General features: G+C 42.4%; 1 long non-coding RNA gene across 1 annotated transcript in view; it reads left to right on the top strand.

Moving 5' to 3' along the window:
- The window catches only part of LOC148687335 (uncharacterized), an 85136-nt gene that overhangs the window by 39238 nt on the left and 23419 nt on the right, over positions 1-22479 (top strand). The gene's annotated exons all lie outside the window — the stretch shown is intronic.

Below are 22479 nucleotides of genomic sequence, written 5' to 3'. Positions count from 1 at the left end.
TTGTCTGAGCCACAGGAAGTACTCCCTATTACAGGGTATTAGGAAACCACAGCTGTTTGATATGATAATAATCCTGCTTCTCCTGGTGGTCCATATGATCAGAATGAGGACCAACATCCCAGATAACTGAAGTGATTTTGAACACTAATAATCAGCAAAGTGGGTCTGGAAGCTATCACAGTCTCCACCCCTTTCTTTTCCCTCCCTGTTCTGCCTGGTTTCTGGTCAATGAGGCTGCCAAAGACAAATAAATATAAGATAGTATTGTCACTACACAAGACACACTCCTCCCCTATCTAACTTTTAGTTACTATCAAGTCTTTCTGCTTTAGTGCCTGGAATATATTCTACATATTGTACACAAATTGCTTTAGGGAGAAGCATTATTTTGATTGCTTTCTCAGTGTCTATATGGGAATATGGTTTGAATATTAATTTTATGGTATATTTCCCATGAACCAAATGTAATGTTCAATTATGCATTCCATCTGCAAAACTCTGGCTGTGGATCCCTGAATTAAATAAAAACACAATGTGTTTAAAGGAAGGAAAACAAAAAATGAAGGATACAGGATTAAAATCAAGGAAAGAATGAAAAACAGCTCTCAATAATTCTCTCCCTCACTCCTATCACCCCAGTTTAACCCTTCCTGCTCTGTTGAATTTACAGTGTAGGTTTTAGGAACGGAATTACCGGTAACTAGAATAGAAGCTCAGACATGATTAGTAAACGTGTTAAATGATGGGTCAAGGAGCCTATTGTCATGATGGGGTCCTAGCCTTGAAAAATACTCTGGTACCATCTCTCTGGAACAGGACCACAAGCAGGTAAAGGCTACTAGAAATGAAAGACTGAAATGGATGAATTTATTTATTTTGCTTTATATGAAAATATTTATAGGCCGCCTTTATGAGCAAAACTCTCTCAAGGCATCCTTCAGAACAACACAATAAAAGGATACCGTACTACCATTCCCACACTATCAGAATGCAAATGCAAATTTGAAATGCAAAATGCAAAACCAAGTGCAGAATTTCCAGCTCTTAAAAAAGCAACAAAGCCAGCAATGATGAGCACAGATTCAGTCCCCTAAATAAAACATATAATATAATCTCTTCCCCCGCCGTCCTGGAGAGTTTAATTAGACGTCTGCCAAAAGGGAGGGGAGGAGCTAGATGTGCGTGTTGAATTGAGGAGGCACAAAAGGAGCCTGAACTTACTTGCTGCATTGCTATTATGCCAGTGAAATAGGTTTGAGCCTTTGCTCCGATAAAGGTGAAAAGGTTTTTGATTCCATTCCTAGCCAAGAGTGGCAGCACCACTTGAGAAAGGCACCAAAGCCCAATCCTGGGTAGCAGCCTCTGCTCTCCCAGGTCCCTTGATCTTCCCCATAGCAGCTAATGGAGCAGCGTAGCTTCCTTTGTGATATTTGGACCAAAGGTATATAATCTTTATAATACTTTTGTGACTGGCAGCTTTCAGGAGAAAGATAATAAAAATAAATAAAAGCAAGGAAAACTAGAACAACAAAAATATTTATTCTTGGGTCAGATTAGAGGTGATTTGAGTTCCAGTGCTATTTTTCTAGAAAAAGAGGTGCCATAACTCACCATAAAGGCCTCCCTCGTTCTCTTATAGAATGGCAGTAGAACTGACCTGAGAGGTGCCAGAACTGAGTTCTGTGGAATTCCATCTGGGGGGAAAAGCCCTAGTATAAACTACAGTGGTACCTCGGTTTATGAACACAATTGGTTCCGGAAGTCTGTTCATAAACTGAAGCATTCATAAACTGAAGCGAACTTTCCCATTGAAAGTAATGGAAAGTGGATTAATCTGTTCCAGACGGTCCACGGAGTACTTAAACTGAAGCGTTCATAAACTGAAGCGAACTTTCCCATTGAAAGTAATGGAAAGTGGATTAATCCGTTCCAGACGGGTCTGCGGAGTACTCAACCTGAAGCGTACTTTACCCGAAGCATGGGTGTCATTTGTTCCAGAAGTCTGTTCATAAACTGAAGCATTCATAAACTGAAGCGAACTTTCCCATTGAAAGTAATGGAAAGTGAATTAATCTGTTCCAGATGGGTCCACGGCGTTCGTAAACCGAAAATTTGTAAACCGAGGTGTTAATAAACCAAGGTTCCACTGTACTGTGAGAGGTAGTTGCTGTCCAATTCTTCCTTTATACTGGAGATACCATGGATAGATACTATTGGACTTCCAGGATGCAAAGCATGTGCTCCAATCACTACAGCAACCTTCTTGCACCAAGCCATCAGTATGCATTGCAGAAGGCAAATTAATGCAGTGCAATCTTCAGGCTAGCACACATGTTCGGAAATATCGTTAGCTATTTAGCTATTAACACTATTGAATAAATGACAGCCCAAATGGAAATGGCTAAACACAAACGGGCAGATAGATTTTCCAGAGCAATATGCTTCTGGCGGCTGGGAAAATGGAATTCTGCTTGGGTGTTTTGCACAATACTAATTCGACCCAAACAGCTCATGCCAAACCTAAATCAGCTGGATCCAGGATTTGCCGCTTCATTTTTAGGAATGATGAGACCTGTTTAAAGTCCAAGGTTGAGAGCTGAGTCTCTGGAGGGCTGCTAGATGCAACTGGATGCAAAGGAAAGGCTAATATTTACAAGAAAATAGTTGTCTCTTCAGTTTTGTTGATTAAAAAGAAATGACATTTACAGCACAGCTGTCCTTAATGCTCCTGAAAGCAGGTGCCCAGGTGCTCATGAATCCCAACTTAATGATGGAAAACTAAGTGACGCTATTGGGGTGTAGTGATGACAAGCTCAGTAAAAGAGCAGACCTCAGCTTCTCTCCTGAGACAACCACGAGTTTTCCAGTGCAGGTTTGCTAGAAGCAGAGTTTCAAGTAACACTCCTGAGCAGGTCTGTTATTTCAATACCCAGAACATTAACTTTCTTTGGCCTCTTGTTAGCACTCTTGGCAAAGTCACTGTAACAGGAGACATTATAGCAAAAGTTATAGCAGTTAGAATTGGCCGGGACACTCTATCAGTCTTCAGGATTGAATTTCTGAGGACTGATGGCAGAATGATCTCAGTGAAAATCACTTTCTCTGTCTGTCTCTGGCTGCAGTCTTATGAGCCAGATAAGGCTTGGATTTAAGTCCATTCAACCTCACTGGTTTCAATGGGAGGATAAATATTTCTGCTCTGGTTTAGCTAGCAAGTGAACTAATTTTCAATCTAGAGAGATGCCTAAGGTGAAGCACAAACTATATATTTATTAAAACTTACACCCCACCTGATTCTTAAAAGAAATTCAAGGCGGCTAACTTAAAATCAAATGCCACACAATATTAAAATACATTCCAATCCCCATTTCCACCTCCCATCCATTCACATGCAATGCTTCTAATTTGCCCAGATGACTAAATGGTGTCTCAACAGCCTGCTGAAAGCTGGTTTGGCTCTCAACTGGACAACGTGACCCAATGACAAGTTATTATGGCGTCTTTCAGCAAAACGTGACACCCTCAGCTCAGTGAAAAATTCAGATTCCCACAATCATCTCTCAGCACCAAGCACAGCTTACGTACTGGAAGTCTCTTTCCTTCTTCAGTCATCTGGGCAGCTTGTCTTTCACAAGCCATTGTGTTAGCCTATTCCACCCGACAGGTATTACAAGAGTAATTCCCCTGTCGGTTCCAAAGAAATGTAGATCTTCAGGCAACGTTTCAAATGCCACCTTACATTGGACTGTGCAAAGCAGATCCAGCCTCCAAGGAAGGCAATGCCTGCTGGCACCACCACTGATGCAGTGGCAACAACAGCTGCAAGGCACTCTCCATAGCAGCCCTGACCCCAATGCCACCTCTATAGCAGTCTCTTGACAAATAGATCTTTATCCCCCCCCCCCCGTTCCTCAGGTTGATCTTCACTTACTCCTTCCCTGGCGGAAGGCACACTACTTTATGGCTTGCCTCAGGTGACAGAATGGCTTGGGCCAGCCCTGTATGGGCCTTCCCACCTTCTCCATTGTTGACTCAGATGATGAAGCATTACAATGCTTAACTAGAGGCCAGGAAATGGTTTCGTGTGTACAGTATCATCGTTGCAACATCTTTTGTCGGTTCATATGTTGCTCATAAAAGTATTCCAGTTCACAGTTGTGTCCTTTGCATCTGAAGAAATAGAGAACTTTATGAGGATTCAGATCAAAAGGCAGTTAGGAAAAAAACTTCTGTGAAATCATAAATTGCTTTGTTTTCCCCAAAACTCACTGAAAGTTCCTGAGCACAAAGCCGGATTATTGTCAGGTTTGATGCAAAGCCCATCCCTATTTAAATAATTGTGTTTAATGTACAGTACCTTGTTTTTGCAGCTGGGTGCTTATTTTATGTTACTGTCTTTTAAAAATTAAACAATTTATTTATTTATTTATTAAAAAGTAGATGTGATCTGACTAAGTCGAGAAATTTAAAGTCCCATTGACTTCAGCTGGAGAGATTTTGAGCTCATGTCCTCTACACTAAAATCAAGGGACCTGGTGCTTAATTTAGCTGAATTGTATCCATTATTTTTACTCTCTCCCAGCTTCTTAAAAAATCATCTGCAGAATAGATGGGTGTTGTTTTTATGTCGACTCTATAGCTAATTAAAGTATGATTATAAACATTTGTATCGCTAAGACAGCTCTTCAGAGTTAATGGTTACATTGCTCCAAATCTGATAAGCATGGAAAATATATGCAATGATTTCATATGACAAAAAAACTCTACTCCTTCCAGAAAATACAGTATGTGGAGGACCATGTACATAGTCTAAGGATATATACCATGCATATATACTGAGGATGTAAGCACAGTTTTACAGCTGTACCACTGAGTCCGCATGGCTTTTCCAAATATTAGAGGTAGCTTTACACTTACCAGTTCCCTCCAATCTTCCAAAAAGTTAAATGCTTAATTATTAAAATTTCATTTTCAAATAATGGCTACATGACTACTTTCCGGAATGTCAAGCAACATAATGACCACAGGTGGGATATGAGGGTTTAACCAAAATAGTTTGCAGCTGAAAAATTATGCCTGAAAGAATGGAAGGCGGAGGTTAGTACATGGAAAAATGTGAGCTGCTCAGAATTGACCATGGAATAAATCATGAGAGATAGTGGGGGTAGGGGTGGGGTGATCTCACTCTAGAATTTTGGGATGGAGGATAATTTTCTTTCGTCCACAGTTTTAAACAAATTGACCTAATTTGCATGTCTTGGTCTAATGCAGAAATCTGAAAGCAGGAGCATCTTACCATAACGCAGAGTGAGGCAATTGACTTAGGCGGTGGATTCAGGGAGGAGGGCAATATTTGGAGTTCCCCAGCCATTCTCTTCTGTTGCCACATGGCCTATCCTGGGCCCCCTCATTTGACTAATAAAAAACCTCAGTTTCCCCTTAGTATTCAAGTATTAGTATTCAAGACTGAAGTGTGCCTCATTTGCCCTTATCTAAATGACCTCGCGACGGGGTGAGCTCCCGTTGCTCGATCCCAGCTCCTGCCAACCTAGCAGTTTGAAAGTGAGTAAAAGTGCAAGTAGATAAATAATAGGTACCACTCTGGTGGGAAGGTAAACAGTGTTTCCGTGCGCTGCTCTGGTTCGCCAGAAGTGGCTTTGTCATGCTGGCCACATGACCTGGAAGCTCCCTCGGCCAATAATGCGAGATGAGTGCACAACAACAGAGTCGGTCACGACTGGACCTAATGGTCAGGGGTCCCTTTACCTAAATGATCTTTTAATTTGTTTTGATGCACATTTAGCCTCGGCTTCCACTGTATGCACTGTGGAAGGGGCCATTTTTATGAGCATTTTGTAACCACCATCTGCTTTTAATTACAAAGGTTTCATTGTCATACTTTGATTGATTTAATGGTATCACAGACTGGGTGATCTCAGCTAGGGGTATACCTTGGGACGGGAATCCTGCTGTACACCAGTCCATATTTCCATCCTGCCATTATTGTCATTAATATAATCCATTCATTTTTGCCTGTGCTTTGTTTCCCATGTTGAAGAATTCAAGTGCAGGTTATTATTACCATTAAATATTTCCATTGCCTTAGAAACCATTTTTTTCTATTAATTTATCCAGGATTAAGTATAGTTAGGCTTCAACGGAGAAATATGTCTTCTGCAGTCTTGGCTACAGCCTTAAAAGCACTTTCAAGTAGTCCCATTTCTAATGAGTGAGCGGTTTCTAGATTGCTTCATTATTTAATTTAACATTGCTGAAATGACATACAAAATTAATAAGAAGTCCAGTGAATATACAAACTGCTTGAAGCAATTATTGCAAAATGCATTGAAAAAAACTATGAAGCAGTAAAGGCAACCAGGCCACCAATAATGTAAATTTCAAGGCCCCATATTATATCATGTGAGGGTAAGCCTGTTCTTCACATTATGATGATACTGTATCTATGGCAACCATCTGTTTATATCTCCACACCAGAAACTTCCTTAGTGAAGGAATGGAAGAGCACAAAAAGAAATGTGCAGGTTACAAGTGGCTCATGATTTTTAAACCTTTCTTCAGAAATACAAATGTCTGTTGGTCTTACCTATCTGTTGTTGTGAATGGTCATTGTGCTTATCTCTAGTCCAAAGGCTCTCAGACCAGTGTAAAATAAATTAGAAACTATTAATGAATGGGTTAGATCCAAAGGTTCTGCTCCATGAATAAAGGGAGATTCCATTCATAGTAAAAAAATATATTCCCTGACTAGCAGGGGCTTTTCTGTGACCAGAATCTGCTTCTGCCAGGGTAATGGGACCTTTAGTTCAGAGGTGGCTATAATCTTCTGCCCTCCAGATGTTTCTGGACTACAACGATCTGATCATTGCAGTACACCATATCATCCCTTTGTCCTCTGAGATAACCTTAGGCTGCATACACACTAACCCATTTGTAACACAAAAATGTAGTTTTTCTTAATCTGGAACCATTCGTACTTGTGCTGCTTCCAGTCTAGATAAATTCTAGATCCTGCAGGGAAATGCAAAATCTCTCTCTCTCTCTCTCTCTCTCTCTCTCTCTCTCTCTCTCTCTCTCTCTCTCTCTCTCTCTCTCTCTTTCTGTGTGTGTGTGTGTGTGTGTGTGTGTGTGTGTGTGTGTGTGTGAAGTCAACTTCTCAATAAGTGCTTTTCAGAGGCAAAAAAGTGCAATAGAAAAAGAGGTGCCAGAACTCACCATAAACACCTCCCTTGTTATCTTATAATGGCAATGGCACCCAGGGCCGTCTTAAGCATATCTGGCGCTGTGGTGTGAAGATCCCTCCGGTGCCCCCTGCCCCGTTTCGCAGCCCGGCTGTCTGGCGGGCGCAGCGCGGCTGCCACAGGCACAGCAGTGTGGCGCCCATAGCTGCCAAGTTATCCCTTTTTTAAAGGGATTTTCCCTTATGCTGAATAGGCTTCCTCGCGAGAAAAGGGAAAACTTGGCAGCTATGGTGGCGCCCCCAGTAGCCTGGCGCGCTGGCGCATTGCGCCACCCAGACTTGCCTCAGAGCCGGCCCTGATGACACCCACCTGAGAGGTGCCAGAACTGAGTTCCAGTGAGTTCTGGCTGGAAAAAAGCCCTGGCTGTTCCTTATCTTATGAAAGTCCCATGCTCCCCAGACTTCTATATATTCTTGCACACAGCAACTGATCAAACAGGATTACTACAGAAAGCTGCCTTACACCATCGGACCATGGGCTCATTTAGCTTAATATTGTCTATGGGCATCTCCAGACTCTTGTTATTTTTAAGCAGTTATTTTTAACTACATAATGGCAAATTTAGCTTAGGTGATTTGGTGCTCTTGTTTCCCTACCAAATTCCCACCAAATTCCCACCAACTTGTTTTCCCACCAAATTGGATTATTTTTTTCCAGTAAGGGAAGCAACAAGAAAATGCACTGGAAAATGTGGGGTAATAGTTGCTTGACACAACATCATATAACATTCCTGCAAACAAATGAGATATTGTTGTTGTTTAGTCGTTTAGTCGTGTCCGACTCTTCGTGACCCCATGGACCAGAGCACGCCAGGCACTCCTGTCTTCCACTGCCTCCTGCAGTTTGGTCAAACTCATGTTCATAGCTTCGAGAACACTGTCCAACCATCTCGTCCTCTGTCGTCCCCTTCTCCTTGTGCCCTCCGTCTTTCCTAACATTAGGGTCTTTTCCAGGGAGTCTTCTCTTCTCATGAGGTGGCCAAAGTATTGTAGCCTCAGCTTCAGGATCTGTCCTTCCAGTGAGCACTCAGGGATGATTTCCTTCAGAATGGATAGGTTTGACCTTCTTGCAGTCCATGGGACTCTCAAGAGTCTCCTCCAGCACCATAATTCAAAAGCATCAATTCTTCGGCGATCAGCCTTCTTTATGGTCCAGCTCTCACTTCCATACATCACTACTGGGAAAACCATAGCTTTAACTATACGGACCTTTGTTGACAAGGTGATGTCTCTGCTTTTTAAGATGCTGTCTGGGTTTGACATTGCTTTTCTCCCAAGAAGCAGGTGTCTTTTAATTTCGTGACTGCTGTCACCACCTGCAGTGATCATGGGACCCAAGAAAGTAAAATCTCTCACTGCCTCCATTTCTTCCCCTTCTATTTGCCAGGAGGTGATGGGACCAGTGGCCATGATCTTGGTTTTTTTGATGTTGAGCTTCAGACCATATTTTCCACTCTCCTCTCTCACCCTCATTAAAAGGTTCTTTAATTCCTCCTCACTTCAGATCACTTCAAATCAGATATAATGCTCAATAAATGGCTGGTGTCACCTAGACTCCGTCAAACTGTGTGCAAACAAAGCAGGATGAATGATCAATACATGTATTGTCTGGAAAGGACTGACTTTGGCTCTCCTAGGTTTCAGACAGTCGTTTTCCCTAGCCCTAGCTGGAGGTCCTAAGGAATGAGCCAGGGTCGGCCCTATGATGAGGCAGAGTGAGGCAGCTGTCTCAGGCAGCAATTGCAGAGGTAGTGGGAGTGGCCTAAGCTGTGAGTGCCATGTGGTCTGCCCTTTACCTGCTCGCCTGCTGCTCTCAAGATTCAGCTACCAATCCAATTGGCTTCTGTATGTGCCTTGGGGAAGGACCTCATCTTGTCCTTTGCCTCAGGCAGAAAAATGTCTTGAACCGGCCTTGGAAATGAGCAAAGCATGTGCTGTACTGCTCAGCTACAGCTCTTTTTTCCCATGGTTGGCACCATATGCTCTGGTTACCTGCTTGGCAATTTTTGGACCTGATTCACATCACCTGCTCATAAAGGACTCATTCATGGCGTGTTGTTGCTCGACTGGGAGCATTACTGTTGATCGTTATGGCCAGCAAAATGAGCTATTTCTTAGCTGTCACTGGTACAAATTGAGAAATAAGGTAGCATAATGAAATAGTATGCTGTGGCTGTACTTTGTGGAGTTATTTTTATAGTGTGCTCAAGAATTATGCAGTCTAAAAATTGCTTTGGCAGGTCTCTGGGCAACATTAAGAACTCATTTAACTTGCTTCCCGATATCCAGACTTGATTTAGGTCACGTGATTTTTTAATTAGTATAGTTATCGTATCGGATGTGAGTGAAAATTAGGATAATGCAGCAAAATAGTAGGATAGAATACAAAATGAGATAATTTACTATGTGTATGTCTCCAGCTTTTATTATGCTAGTCAATTTCTTAATAATGCAGCATTAACCTGGGAAAGTATGTCTCAAACCCATGGAATTAAGGCATACTTTGAGGGGTGGGAATTCTTATAACAATAAAAAAGGCATAGCTTTATGGCTATGTAACAAATTGGCCACATCACCTGCTCATAAATTTGGCTAAAATAACCAAACTAATTAGATAATAAGGCATAATTTATGAGACAAAATTAAAAGGCCTAGGTGAGGTGAAGAAATGCTGCGTATTAAATCTAAAATATATGTAGTTCAAATAACACCAAGACACTGACTCACTCTCATGAGAGAATGGAAACTGAGAATTAATGTTAAATTGCATACTTATCCCAACAATGTGCCTTGGACGCCAGGCTGAATATATAGGCATGAATGATACCATTTTACAGTGTGATCCTATGTATGTGTCCCAGGTAGACTGTATGTATTTGTGCTACAAGGTACAAAGGCAGTCACTTAACAGGATGGTACACTAATTCCACAAAATTGCACATTACACTGTTGCTGCAATTCTAGTAAGAGTAACTTTGTAATTATCAGTTTAAATGTATTTATTTCAGCCTTAATCCATTATCTGAAGGCAGCCCTGTATAGGTAAGTTTTTAATGTTTGACATAGGAGCCTAAACTATTTGAGGGGCCCGGTGCCCCCCAAAGGTGATGGGCATTGCCATTCAAATGGTGTGCGTGCACTGTGCCATGTGATCGATTCAGCGGGGCAGGGCTTACTTGCCCCGCCCTATTTTATCCAAGTTGGCAATCCTGATGTTTGATGTTTTACTGTTTTTGGTGTTTTAATTTGTTGGAAGCCGCCCAGAGTGCCTGGGGCAACCCATTCAGATGGGTGGCATATAAATAATGAATTATTTTGATTATTATCATCAAAAATTAAGGGAACAGATAAGCAGCTGGTATTCATGCACAGTGTCCAAATTTTTCACATTGCACATCTTCTGGGATGCATTCCCCGGCGAGTCATGTGGCCCATACCATGTTGTTGTCCTGAAAAACACTTTTTCAGGGTACACTCATGTGCCGCAACCAAAAACACATGTTTTCGGGTGCCACATGAGATCACAGCCCCACCCCCCAGTGCTTTTTGGAGGGTGAGGGTGTGGCGTGAGAGCACGACACCCAAATTGGCCAACGCGACCCTGTTCAAAAAATATGGGATGCCTCTTTTTCTGGGATACTTGGCAGGTATGTTCATGTTACCTAGAAACATAGAGGCCTGGGCCCTCCATTAAAGTATTTCCATCCTTCCGGTCCACTGCTATGAACAGTGCTGGATGGCTGAGTATATCCACCACTTAGAAATCCCACAGTGCTCTAGAGCAATGCTACACTCAGTGGCATTGTGGGAAATTTAAATGGCACCTGGACCTAGACACATTGTACGGCTTGGTGTACCCCTCAGAGCATTGCTTTTTTATTGTTATTACGATTCCATCATATTCATACAGCACCTGCTTGTGAAACAAACAAACAAAAGACCTCAAAGTGGTTTACAATAAAATTATAGGTAAAAACAACTATTTAAAACATTCAAAAGGTTATAATCCATGATAAATTTAAGTGCCCATATGGGTAGGCTTTTCTGTTGTCACTGCTGCCATCACCAAGGCCACAGATGGAAAGGAGGGCCCACCAAACTTGGGGCCAACCTTGTGTAAGTGTAAAGCACCCTTTGGTGTGCAGAACGCATTACATGGTTCTTTGGATCCCAACCGATCCCAACATACAACTTCATATAATAATGAAATGTTAGGCAAGTCTGTGTTCCTAAGTTGGATCTGGCTTTCAAAATGACCCCTGGGAACTCAGAGCTCCCCAATCTGTTAGGATATTCGTAACTGGGATTCTGGGTGAAACTGAGTCAAGACATGTATGCCTAAAGTTTCCTACTGGGGAAAAAACATCTTTTTCATATTTATAGTGTAACTTCAGGCCCCTATGTAGAAGCTTGTAAGGAAGTTCAAATTAGCAGAACTGTTTTATTTGGATCTTTTCCACTAGGGTCAGAAAGCTCTGAATGTGGAAGACTTCAGATTTTGGCACGGCTGCTCAGATCCAATCTCTGTTTAGGACTGCAGATCAAATATCACCTAGGGACAAACGTAAAAATTTGTGGATGTGTTAACTATCTCTCCGCCGTGGATTAGGACCAATGTGTATTTTGTGTTAACCTTGCAGTGATTGATTTAGCCATGCCATTAGCTGCCTGAGTGAAGCTTGACATGGTGTATCTGTGCTTCCCCAATGCTCTCTCTAACAATGTGGTTTTCACATTTTAAAGGGAGTCTCCCTTTAAGCAAGCACAGGCCGTTGTGGCTGGTGGGGCGGAAGGCAAGGAGGCCACCAGCAGATGGCACCAGAGCCAATGACAAGCAGAGACAACAATTTCTAGTTTTGTCCCTATACCCAAGAGACAAAGGACACAGACAGTGCCACTCACTGGCCTGGATATAAGAAAACAGGGGGTAGATGTTAGTTAAGGTCATCCTGAGGACAGCAGGGTATTTACCTAGCCTAATAAAGTAGCCTTCACAGGCAGTTGTGAGGGAAATGGCAATCGGACAGTGGTGATTTCAAGGTAGCTAACTTATTTGGCTCCTTTTTCACAGCCTTCCATTCCCTTGAAATGCAGTGTTGGAATCTGCCTTAGAGCTAAGCACCACACCAAGCTGCCCACTGCCTTGCCCCTCTACCCTTCAGGAAGTAGCAGCAACACACAGCATTGGGAAGCCGGGTCAACCTGTGCTCCCTACTGGACACTACTAAGTCCTAACCTGGAGGAGTGGAGGACTGATTTGGTATGGTCCACCCCCAGAGACTAATGGAGTCTGGTAGAGTCCTGTATCTCGGGGGTATTTTTAGGTGATTAGCGCCATTGATCCTGTCAAGCTTGGTGTGTTGCTGTGAGATGGCGAGATGGGAGGAGCTATTGACACAATCACTCCCGGTGGTCCTCTCTTGTGTTGCAGGCCTGCACTGCTCCTTAGGAAGCTGGGAGATGACTGGTGGAAAACTCGCTCTGAAGCTAAATGATTGTTGTTAGGCTGCAGAATTCTGCCTACCAAGCAATAGTGAAGGAGATGGAAACTACTTTGCTGTCCCCATTGCATCCTCCAAGAGCAGTTCAGCTGAGATTTCTGGGTGGTCCAGAGGCTGGTCATACCAGAAGTGGTGGATGGACCTCTGGAGCACTCACTGTGGTTTTGCACACCACTCTGTAAATACAGAAAATGCCTTGGATGCGGCAATTGCTGCAACCCCCAACAACAACAACAACAACAACAACAACAACAACAACAACAACATATTTGTACCCCACCCATCTGGCTGGGTTTCCTCAGCCACTCTGGGTGGCTTCCAACAAAGAATAAAATACATAAAAATGGATTAAAATGCATTAAAATGTATTTTATCAATTCTGGAGCAAATTGCCACCAGTATGCTGATGACACACAGCTCTAGTTCTCTGGAACATCTGAGTCAGGAAAGGTATGGACTGTTGTCTGGGAACAACAGTGGACTGGATGAGTGCCAACCAACTGAGTCTGAACCCTGGAAAGATGAAGGCACTGTGGGTGGGTGGCTCCTGTGTCCTTGAGTCTGGCCACTTGCCTGTTCTGGACAGGATTGCATTCCTTCTGAAAGATTAGGTTTCTAGTTCATGGGTGCTCCTGGATCCATCTTTGTCACTCAAGGCTCCAGCAGCCTCAGTGTCTAGAAGTCCCTTTGACCAGCTATGGGTGGTATGTGAACTATGGCTCTTCTTGGAGGGCGATAGCTTGGCCATGGTGATTCATGTACTGGTAGCCTCAAGACTCAATCATTGCATTACATTCTGTGTGAGTCTACCGTAACTTTGGGCCTGGTCTGGAAGCTCCAACTGGTCCCAAACGCCGTGGCTGAACTAACGGCTGGGACATATTTCAAATCAGATACAGACTAGGATAAAACTACTACAGCTTCTTGTAGGTGTGCTGAAAAAGGAAGGTCTTTGATAGGTGTCAAAAGGACAATAGAGACGGTGTTTGTCTGATATGTAACGGAAGGGAGTTGCCTAGGTACTGCCACACATTGTGCAGAACAGGCCTTCTCATGAGATGCTACCGGTATCTGCAGGAGGCCCTCTTCCGCATTCAGCAATTGGTTGGGGCACCAATCATTTTGTTATCCTGCTTTCAAGCTGTATTGAGCTCTGTACAAGCCTCTGTAAATAAACCAAGCAAGCAAACCTCTGTAAAGTCAGAGAATAAGGCACCCTGTGCTTTAAAAAGAGCTCCACTGGAAAGAACGAGCCAGGATGAAATATGTGCAGCAAATGTAGGGTGGGGAGAAATCCTTAAATGTTACCAGAAACTACTTGATTATTGGCAGCAGAGGGATATCAGCCAAGATGTAATGGATTGTCAAATGAAATCCTTGTTTCTATAACCTCCCAAGTCTCCATAAGGTCTGAAGTCAGCATTTTGCTATCTGGAATGGAGGTATAAAATAAAAGTTTTTTTTTAAAGTGTAAAAAACAACAACCCAGTTTTATTTATGTTTGGGTCATAAATGAAGAGGTGCTGGAAAGAAAAACATGCCCCTTTCTGGTATGTTTTTAAAGTTATTTGGGAAGCAAGGGGGCTCTTCTGTGACCTGCTCAACCCAGGGAAGCTGTGCAATCCTGGGAAGCTCTGCAAAATTCTAAGGGATTGAGGGACCAACCGAATGGTAGAAGCAGCTGCAAGTAACCAGTGCTCCCCCCCTCCCTTAAAAACATGTTTTGGGGCACCCTCATTTTCCTACTCATATTGAAATACTGCCCCTCAATCAATGAGGCAAAACTGAGATTCACAAAATGTTTAGGGGTATGTGTACCCCTGTGTCCCCCCAGGAAAAAAAGCACTGCAGGTAACAAAATATTGAGACACACACACACACACACAGAGAGAGAGAGAGAGAGAGAGAGAGAGAGAGAGAGAGAGAGAGATTCTTTTTAACAAGACAAAGGGGGACATTTAGAAGTTCTACTTGTTTTTTATGATTGCAATGATTTTAACTGTTTTTACAACTGCATACTGGTATTGCTGCAACTTGCTCTGGGACCTCATGGTGGAGTCAGGAGTTTCCTGCTGCTGTTCTGTTATTGTTTAAGTAAGAGACACAATAAAGTTCTTCTCTAGCCTTCTGATGGGTGTTCTCTGAATCTGCCATTACGGTTCCTGCAGTTCTGTGATCATTTCTTCTATCTACTGTACTTCGGAAATGCGGAATATTTCTAGAAGAGTAGACTCTTAGGATTCCTCCTGTTCAATTCCTTGCTATGTAGTTCTGGTTCAGGATCAGCAGATAGTAAGGATGGGCAGATACATCCATTGTGCTTCTCTTGGTTTCTCATTTTTCCAAGCTCAAGTTCAGTTCTTCAAATTTCTACACCAGTTTGCTTTTAAAAACAAAGTTCACCAGCTTTTTTGGGGTGTGAATTTCTAACATACACATTTATCTATGAAATGTTGCCTAATATACACATCTTTGTCAAGCAATTTCCCATAAAATACAGCATTTTGTACATTCTTTTCACTAATTACAGTGGTACCTCTACTTACAAATAACTCTACTTACGAATTTTTCTACTTACAAATGGAGCTCCGTCCGCCATCTTGGATGGGGTTTAGATAGGATTTTTTCTACTTACGAATTTTTAGATAGGGTTGCTTCGACTTACGATTTTTTTCTCCCAATGCATTCCTATGGGATTCAACTTACAAATTTTTTCGACTTACAAATGTGTGTTCGGAACGCATTAAATTCGTAAGTAGAGGTACTACTGTATGCATTTTTATGCACATTTTACCACTGTACATGTATTTTTGTACATCTTAGGTGGCTGAAGAATTGTACCGCAAAATTTGGATAAGTGAGGATTTCGAAGGAGAGCTGCATTTCTCTTCACATATTGTTTCAGAATATGCGAATTCTGGTAAGTTCACTTTTAAATGTGAACTGAATCAAATTTCTGCCCCATCCCCAGCTGCCAGGAATTCTGAGTTACTGCGATAGTCCATTTGTATATCAAGAAAGTGTTTTGTCTAACCTAAGTTTGGATGAAGAGTATACTGCTATGCTTTTTGTGATTAGACATTGGGGTTTTTCCTGCATACCAGAGATTTTAATGCGCCACAAAATAAAACTAAATTGAGCAAAGTTAAGGAAGGGAATCATAGACATGTTTGAAATTAGATGCTCTCCTGTATTTTAACTATGTGCACACCAGGCTGTGGTTTCGTTCCAGGTCTTTTTCCTTTACATATTGATCTGAAAAAAATGCCTGAGTCATGAGAAGGTTACAGAAGGAAATGATTCCCATGACATGCATATATTTCACAGATGGAATTTGCAAATCATTTCCACTTAGGGCGAACATTCTTTTATTCTCTTTCATTGTCTGCCTGGGAAGGATTTCAAAGCAAGCATTTCTCTCCCCCACGCATTCGCTCCTGTTCCTCTAGACACCTTTCCCTTTCACAGTGTCATAGGCTAAGTCAGAAAATGAAGCCTTCTGACACATCCAGGCTCTGTGATCTTCATTACAGTTTACAGTTGGCATCAACCCAGTCACTTCTTGTCTAGGGAGTAGTGCCCAGTATATGTTCTTTGGAAGAATGCATACAATTCCTCTCTCACCTGACAAGCAAGATGTGAATGTTAAACTAAATCCAAGCAAATAATCTGATGGGGGTGGGGAGGTGGTGGTGGGGAAGAGAGAAAAATCAGATAAGGACAGAATGATTTAAGAAGCAGAAAATAAGTGGATCCCACTAGGTTCTCTTACTCTCAAAGTAATGTACTCCAACTGTAGAATCTTCATGAAAATGAAATCTCTGCAAATATAACTAGACAAAGCATATTAAACTGTAAACATAACTCTTCCTGGCAACCTTTGGTTAATTGTCCAAAATCCAAATGCCTGATGGGCTCGATGGTATAATATTACTACTTACAGCTTGCAAAATAGGCCAGGATTCTGATGAAATTGTACCCTGTGTTGGTTGCATGTGTTTAGCCAAGAAACAACTGTAATGCACACACACACACAAATATGTGTTTAAAGGATTTTGGTTTGGTCTTCACTCTTATTTTCTTTGCAAGAGATGCGGGGTACCCCAGCCCATTATTTGTAGAAATGTTCTCTGGTTTAAGGTATGCACCAAATGACAAGCCCTCCTAAGCTGAGCAGAAAGATGCTGACTTGAATGGAACACAGTTCTTGTGGAATTTTGCATTCCATAGCCTATACAATGGAAACAATGCCCAAAGAGTTCATATAGCCAAGAGACACTGTAGGTTGCAATGCTGTTTCCAGGGAACAAACCGTATGGACCTCATCGAGATTTACTTATGAGCAGCCATGTGTAGAATTAGTTAGTCACATTATGTAGCGGGGATGGGGAACCTTTGGCTTTTCATATGTTGAACTACCATTGGCCATGCTGCCTGGAAGCTGGAATCCGACAGCATCTGCAAGGCCACATCTTCCTCACAGATGGTATAAATGATGTGTGAAGAAGTCTAGAGCTTCTGTCCTAGTATTGCGTGAAAGTCACTGGAGACTTGATTCTTAACTTCCCAGCAAGAGAAGTTGCATTGTACTCCGCACACTGCTGTTCATCTCTCCCCCCCCCCACGCACATTCCTCTCAGAGAAATGATAAAAGCCCACTGTGGTGTTTGTCTGTTGTTAGATTTTGGAAGGAAGGGATCCTTGCCCCACTCGGAGGCCATGTTTGTTTGCCTTTCTGTTCATACTGATCCTGTGTGCATCCAGAAAGAGGACGTTACCCTGCTGGGCCAATTTATTAAATTAAATGTTTGCTACAGTATTTCCCAAAACTACATTTTGAAGCGTAATTTCAGGCTAAATTAAACTCAAGTCAGCTGCTTCTGGACAATAAAGCGGCATTGCTTCATTTCTCAAATTAACGTAGTCCTTTCCTCCCCCTCCTTGCTTTGTGGATTAAATTAAATGCATATGTTTTCCATATCTAACAGTTAGAATAATTTTCTATGTATTTGATCGTCATGAATATCCCCCATATCTTCTCTTTTAAAAATAATTTGCAATTAGGTTAAGAGACTTAGCACCAGGTAAACCTGTGCCTTGGGTCACTTCCAGATGACCTGTTTATCTAGCATTCATCCTGATTTCATCTGCACACAATCTGAATGGAGGTTATGCGATGTCAGCTGCTCATTGAGTTTCCATCCTGATCTGTGGTGAGGTTATGGGATGTCACGTCAAGCAATTGTTATCCCACACTTTCCAGGGTGCATTTTCCTCACCACAAAAGTCTGGGGTTTTGTGTGTTTTTTTTAAGAATTGGGATTGTTGCACAAGGGTGCCAAATCTCCTTTAATTTTGAAACCTGAATTTGCCAGCATATAATTAAATCCCACCCATAAAATAGCAACATTCTGGAAGCACTCATAGCTGTCTGTTCTGTATGGCCAAAAGCTGCTTCTCCTTGATTGCATCGCTACCTCCTTCATTCCTTGCTGGGTCATTTATTTCTAGTGTGGGAGAAAGGAAGAAAAAGACCACTGGCCTGCTTAAGGCCAAACAATCAAGAGCTGCTGCAAATGCCACAGCAATTAGTTCTTAAGCTGAAGTCTGAGCAACTTCATTAAACAACATTTGCGTGCACAGGTATATTTGACTTTGCTCCACAAATGTTTTGGAGGCCAAATCTCTATCTGATCTGTTCCAAAATCAGTGAGCTTCTGGGACTTTGGGATAGAATGCTACTTAATCCGCAGTACAGTACATTGATTTAAAACAATAGCAATAGTTAAATGGGCCAATTTCTTGTCAGACTGATGGCTGCTTTGGGGCTTATGAGGAACGCATTTGGTGGTTTGGCACAGCAGTCATAGCTATTATCTGTGCCAAACACTCCCCACCACATACACTGAACACTCTTCCTTTGATTTCTTATTTCTATTTCTTTCCCCCCTAATTTAATTTGGAGTATAGCAGGTCACCAGAATTATTTCTCCCCAAATGTGGACATTGTTTTCAGTGTCAAAGACACCTCCCCCAATTTGTTGGGGTACAACATTTTCTCCACTGGCATGCTTCATGTAGCTGTTCACCTCACACATAGTTTCACACAATATTTACTTACTACATCAAGGCCTTTTTGTATCATGCCTCAGTCCCCTCGACACATGAGTGCCCAGGCTCAGAAGGTAACAGCATCCTTGGTCCCCATAACAATCATTGTTTTTATAGACCAGAGGCTGCCAGTTTGATGCTCTCCAGATCTTTTTCCGACTACAATGCCCATCAGTGTTGGGAATGAAAGTGTTGTGGTGTCAGTGGTGTGGGAGAAGCTGTGGTGGGGCTGGCAGCAAGGCAATGGGGTTGGCATCAGAGCAACTGAGAGGTCACAGGTTGGATCTGTCACCTGAGGCAAATTGATTCACCTGTCCTCAATGAAGCATTGGGCTTGATGAGGACAAACATGGAGATAGGAACAGCAACCTAGGGCAGAGGGAAGAAGAGAAAGAAAGGAGCAGAGCAACTGAAAAGTCTATAAAATGGAAACCCTTTGTCCAATCTGTTTTGGCAGGTCTGGTGGCTGGATAAGGGATAGGAAAAGTTCAGTGCCCTTTGGATGGTAAAACTGAAAGAAGAGGGTTCTCCCACTGAAAACAATGGGAAAGTAATAGGATGTGTTCTGCAACAAATAGTGGGGCATGTCCAGAAAGAAAGCACATATTCCCAAATTTAAACTGCTGCTTCTCAGTTGGTTTTCATCCAGTTTTTCTGAAAAGCCAATAACTTGTATCACTCACCGAAGAGATGGTCTACACCAGATTTCATTCTGATAAGATAATTCATAGGGAATATAATGCTTCTCCTACAGCTCTATAATACACAGATAGATTTAGAAATCCTAAAGTGAAAGCCCAACAAGGTTCTTCCAATGCAACCTCTTGCACATGAGTGTCTGTGATATTACTTACACAGGATTGCACCGATCATAGAATTATATGGAGCTCCCATAGTGAATTCAAATAATCAGCAGATTTGGTTAATCAAGGTTCAAATAACAGGCCATATCTGATCTGTTTTTTATTGGATTCCCATCAGTTGTGGTTTGGCAAGGACTGCAACTGAGTACAAACTGAATAAAGATTTGTCCCAGGGCCTCCAACCTTTTTCACAGTTTCCAGAACTCTTTTTTTCTCTCCCCCCACTTAGCCAGTCTTACCTCTCACACAAAACAATTAATCATCCACTGAATGAAAGGGGAGGGCAGTTAGTTTCATATTTTCTGAGTTCCCTAACATATTCCATTTCAAAGTTATTGTTTCTGAAAGGTTATGCTGAAATGGAGAATGAATGAGGTTTCAACATTTTTCTCTTTTCCTGAAAGACTAGTGCCAGAAAAACAAAATGATATTGTGCCAGAATTTTCTGGATCCCTTTCAACCTTTGTCATAATATGGATGACAGTGAAGAGAAGTAGCTCTGAATGCACATTTTTTGACATGATCTAGTGCATTTCACACAGCAGTTTATTGTGGAATCAGTGCTGCTCACGCATGAAGTTTTTTGCAGCATCTACATGACACCGCCTTCATCAAAACGTTGTTCCATATTATTTTTCCGTTTCATCAAGATTTATTGTTCCCATAGAACACACAATAAATGAAACAACAATGACATGGAAATGGTAAATCTGTATTAAACAGTGGCGGTGAAAATATGGAGCAAGATGTTGATTAGGACAATGTCTCATGGATGCTGCAAGAAGATGTAGCTACTCATGAGCAGAACCAAATCCATAATAAAGTGTATGGAAGTGCCTCTACTTTCAGGTGGGCTATAACAACAATATCAGGCCATAGAATATAATTCATATTATGGCAGCTCATGTAGCAATCTTGAAACCTGTGTTGCATTCTTGCATGACCCAGGTGCATAAGGTGCACTGCGTGCTGATGGGGAATGGCATTGGAAAATAAGACATGGATTGGCATTGGATTGGCATTGGAAAATAAGACATGGGAGACCATAGAGTGGGTTAGATTAGGCCACAACTTTATTGATTACAGCTGTAAGCCAGTTTCGCAAAAGTCATTGAGTAAGCGCCCACTCTCAACCAGCTCGCCTGCTGGATGAACTTGGGATGGGTCAGTACTGGCATGAAGGCTGCCCCTTGACATGGGTCAAGTGTGATGTTCCTGCCAGTGCTGCCTCTCGGAAGGGCCCTTCGGCCCCCATGTGAGCTTCCAGACAGCTCTAGCCCTTCCAGGACCCTTTAAAAAGGGTAGGCAGATGTTAAAAGGATACAACAGCAAAGCTGTGATGTTTGCTATGAGGCAGGTGAAAACCTGCAGGTGGGCCGATTTGCCTGCAGGAAAAATTCCTCCCTGGCCCCGAAGATGGCGACAGAGTCATCCACAGCAATGCTTTGGGCTGAAGCAAATCTACACAGATAAATGTTCAGGAAGGTGGTTGATCCAGCAACAATAGACTCCATGCAGAGCAAGAGGCCGGGCACTAGGTGCCACTCCCCTTTAATGGAGAGAAGTGGTTCTGGTTCCTGATTGGCAGCCGGTTTTGCAGCAGGAACCACGTGGCCAGAAGGGAAGCCTGTGCGCCCACCTCTGGCTGTGCACAGGGACCCCCATTTTTGGCCTGATGAACACCATGCTGGGCAGCAAATGGCAGTCACCCCCTAAATTGGTGCTAAGTTTAATGCTAGAGTGCACAGGTGATAAAGGGCTGCTATTCCAATGCAAAGAGCTGTATTTCTGTCTCTGGGTTTGTGTGTATGTCGGTGGTGGTACAAATCAAAAAGAGGCCTCCTTCAAACAGAGGACTGTCCTCTGTTTGGACACATGGCCACCCTAAGCTTTGACCTCATGGCATTACAATTGCTCCGTCAGTTGTCTGGGATGGATCACAGAGTGACATGCAGCAGGCAGCCTGTGAGTCTCTTAGGTTTTCACGATGGTTTTTAAATGGTGGGATGGAACCACAGCATCACCCTTCTGACGCAGGTATTGCTGCCGCTTATCTAGATGGGGGCAGGATAGTGGTGAGATTGGAACCAATCTGACACTCACACCTATGTGCTTCTTCAGCTTCACCTCACTACTGCCCTGACCCAGCACTGCTGAGGTGAGTTGTGGAGACACAGGCTTGAGGAGGGCGGCTCCATGACTCCAGCCCAGTACAAGGGCTTAGAGATGGGTGAATCTGTCCATTTTAGTTTGTCTCCATTTCTGATCTCTCAAGCCTTAAGTTCATTTCTTCACATTTCCACATCAGCTTGCATTTTTCTTTTTTATGAAAATTCATCAACATTTCAGTGTGAATTTCTCCTAATATACACATTTTTGACAAACAATTTGCCGTAATGTAATCCATTTGTGTATGTAATTTTCACAAATATATACATTTTAATGCCCTGGTATATACCTTTTTGTATGCATCACTTGGTGGGAGAATTGCATTGCAAAATTCAAAGAAGTGTGAATTTTGAAGGTGGGTTCTCATATTGTTTCAGAAAGTGGAAATGAGGTAGGTTCACCTTTAAATGTGAACTGAATCTAATTTCTCTCCCATCCCTAGTTCCTAATCAATTTTATTTTATTACAAAACTGGCAAAGTTCATGTTTTTACAGCAAAGCAATATCTTCCCACAGCCCCCATCACGTGACCAAAGATTTGCACAGGATGATCTGGGCAACCAAAGCTAGCAAAAAG

This window comes from Zootoca vivipara, chromosome Z1 (genome assembly GCF_965207765.1).
Source record: "Zootoca vivipara chromosome Z1, rZooViv2.hap1.1, whole genome shotgun sequence".
Classification (NCBI taxonomy): Eukaryota; Metazoa; Chordata; class Lepidosauria; order Squamata; family Lacertidae; genus Zootoca; species Zootoca vivipara.
The sequence above is the reverse complement of the archived record's forward strand: the minus strand, read 5'-3'. Positions and strand labels throughout refer to the sequence as shown.